The following is a 3195-nucleotide window of genomic DNA, read 5'->3' as shown; positions in this document are numbered from 1 at the left end:
TGTTACTGCGCGAGCGCGAGGGTTTCGGCCGAGGATCCTGGCCGGAGCTGCGCGGCGCGACGGGGAAGGCGGAGCCGACAGGTGGGCCAGGGCTGTCAGCAACGGGGCGAGCGCATTGCGCGGGGCGTGGGCTGAGCGGCGTGCGAGCGAGCCGGCCGAAGCGGGAGCGGGCTGTGGGGAGAGGGAGAAAGGAGGGGAAGGGCTGGGCCGCTTCGGTTGATGGGCTGGAGAGAGAGCGGGAGGGAGTCGGGCCAAACGGGTCAGCTAGGCCGATTTGCTGGGTTGGGTCGCTAAGGTTTTCTTTCCTACTTCCTTTCCTATTCTATTTCTAATACAAACCACTCAAATTCTAATTGAATTCAAACTAAATTTGAATTCAAACCCTATGCACTCAACCAAATAAGAGAGATGCTCCAGCATGAATGCACAAACAAGTTTAAACCTAGAAAGATTTTATTTATTTGTGAAACAAAATTATATTAAGTGCAAGACTAAGCGTATAAAACCTTAGAAAATTAAATAAAATCAATTAAATTTATTATTAAATACTGTAAATTAAATTAGGGTGTTACAGAGAGAGAGGTTTCTTGAAATCAAATCTTGAGCAAAAATCCAATGAAAACCCGAGAGCAAAGTTCGAGAAAGTTTGAGAGGGAGTGAGTGAATGAGAGTTGAGTGTGAGAGCTCAAAACTCACTCCTCGACCTCTATTTAAAGAGAGAATGGCCGGGCACCGTTTGAAGAGACAAGCCTCAATGGCTAGTGACCGTTGGAGAAGGATGGGCCCACTAGCCGTTGGCAAGGGGCCGGCCAACCCTAGGGTTCGGCCGAACCCTAGGTGGCTCACCCTGCTGACTGCAAGGGCCCATGCCCTTCTAACGGTCATATGCTTTTTAAACTTTGGTGCTGGCCAAACTTTGCTTCGAAAAGATGTTCAAATTTATTTTCTAATGGAATTTAATGCTTGGAAATATTTTTGGTTTTTTGTGAAAAATAGAAAAAGTGCTAGAAAAGTTTCTAGCATGCATGAGTGTTTTGAAAATTCAAATATGCAGTGGGAAAAATCAAAAAAGTCAAGAAAAGCAAAATGGTGGAAAATAAATATGAGATACGTATCGATTTACCTTCGGCAAGGGCTTGTCATTTTGAGTCTGACGAGCGGGACCTTTCTCCCGCTTTGTTTACCACTATTCGGCTCGTCCTAGAGAATTGGACGAGAACGAACTTACAACCTTATGCCACATCTTCTTCGTTGTTTTTGTGGATCGTGTGGTCGTAGGATCTTGATTAGGGGAAGTCACTTTGGCTTTTTGTTGTGTGCTTGGCCCAGATTTGATGTTGATCATTGAGCATTGTTCCTTCTTGGGCCGGAACGTGAATTTTTCTTCTTTCCCATTGATGTTGAAGCGGATTTCTCCAGCCCCTACATCGATGTGTGCTCCAGCAGTGCTAAGGAATGGCCGCCCAAGGATGAGTGGTGTTTCTTTTGATATTTCCATGTCGAGCACTACGAAGTCAACTGGGATGAAGTTGTCTCGGACTCTGTCTGGAATGTCTTTAGCGATTACCTCTGGATAGCGAACTGAAGTGTCTGCTAGCTGGAGGTGCATCGGTGTTGGCGTTAGATGCGTGAAATTGAGGTTGTCAAAGACAACCTTGGGCATTATGCTGACGCTAGCCCCAAGGTCACACAAGGCATTGCCGAAGTGTTGAGTGCCAATCGAACAATTGATCGTTGGGCATCCCAGATCTTCTTTCTTCTTTGGAGGTTGGTTGAGTATAGCAACGCTACATTCTTCTGTAAGCTTGACAACCTCCATTGTGGGTAGCGGTCGCTTGTTGATGATGATGTCCTTGATGTAGAGGGCGTAAGTTGGTACATGCATTACGTCCAGCAATGGGACGTTGACATGTATCTTCTGGATCATCTCAACGAAATGAGTGAACTGCTCGTCCACGGTGGTCTTTTGTTTCCGGGAGGCAAACGGGAGGAAGCTTGTATCGAAAGTTTTCCATGGATTGTCTTCTTCGGGATCTTTAGAGTCATCATGTTTTGGAGATTCTTCCTCCTCTACTTGTGGCCTTGCTGCTTTCTATGCATGGTTAGGATGCGGTGGATCATGAGTGGACTTACCACCCCTCGTGGTCACCACATTTATCTTTTCTGAAAAGGGAATTGCAGCAGCTATTTGCTCAAGTTGAGTTTCTATCATTTTGTTGAAACTTAATTGGTTTTTAATTGTAGAAGAAAGAGTTTCAACTTTTGCATTTATATTTTCCAAAATTTTATCATTGGCAGCAAGCTTTTTGTTTAAAGATTCATTGATTTTAGCTTGGCCAAAGACTAGATCTCTCAAGGAGGGTTGGTTCTAATTAAAATTCGAATTGAAATTTGAGTTGAAATTGTTACCTCCTCCTTAGAATGGTGGGCGTGCTTGACTCCACCCCTAGCCTCCTTGTGGATGGAACCCGGTGTTGTTGTTATTGTTGATGTATGCTGCGTCTTCACGGGTCTCGGGGCAGTCATTCCCCGAGTGTCCACCATCACCGCAAACCTCGCACATTGAGTACGAGTTCATGGAATGGACGGAAACAGGCATCTGTTGCCAGTTCCCTTCATCGAGTTTCTTCAGTAGGAGGTCTAGTTTGGCGGCGAGCATATCCGTCTCCTTGACGGTATGCATTCCACCCTTGGTTATGGGCTGGGAACGCTCCTCGTTCTAGCCCTGGTTGGAGACCATCTTTTCAATTAAAGTCGTAGCCTTGGCAATTGCCAGGTCCAGATAGGCTCCTCCAGCAGCGGCTCAAGATGAGCTCTGGATGTTGTCGTTAGCCCATTGTAGAAGCTTTGGAGTACGAGCCACTCGTCCATCCCATGATGAGGACATGCGAGTATGTATTCTTGGAGTCTCTCCCAAGCTTTCGGGATGGATTCCATCCCTGTCTGTTGGAAACTTGAAATTTTTCCATGTAGGACATTTGTTTTGGCCAACTGGAAGAATTTTGCGAGGAACACCGTGGAACATTTGTCTCATGTGCTGATGGCTTCCTTTTTTGATAAAACAACTATTTCACTTTCCCCAGGAGAGAGAAAGGAAACAGGCGGAGTCTGAGAGCGTCAGCCGTAATGCCCCGTATGGTTATGGTCTGGCATAACTCCAGGAAGTTCTGGAGATGGGCATTGACGTCCCCATTT

At 46.1% G+C, this 3195-nt stretch overlaps 1 non-coding gene across 1 annotated transcript; it reads left to right on the top strand.

The window, feature by feature from the left end:
• Positions 1–2869: 2869 nt before the first annotated feature.
• On the top strand, positions 2870–2976 carry LOC120677122. Its single transcript, XR_005676185.1, has one exon. It is a non-coding gene; the product is annotated as a small nucleolar RNA R71 (small nucleolar RNA).
• Positions 2977–3195: the final 219 nt, after the last annotated feature.

This window comes from Panicum virgatum, chromosome 5N (genome assembly GCF_016808335.1).
Source record: "Panicum virgatum strain AP13 chromosome 5N, P.virgatum_v5, whole genome shotgun sequence".
In the NCBI taxonomy this organism is placed as follows: domain Eukaryota; kingdom Viridiplantae; phylum Streptophyta; class Magnoliopsida; order Poales; family Poaceae; genus Panicum; species Panicum virgatum.
The sequence above is the reverse complement of the archived record's forward strand: the minus strand, read 5'-3'. Positions and strand labels throughout refer to the sequence as shown.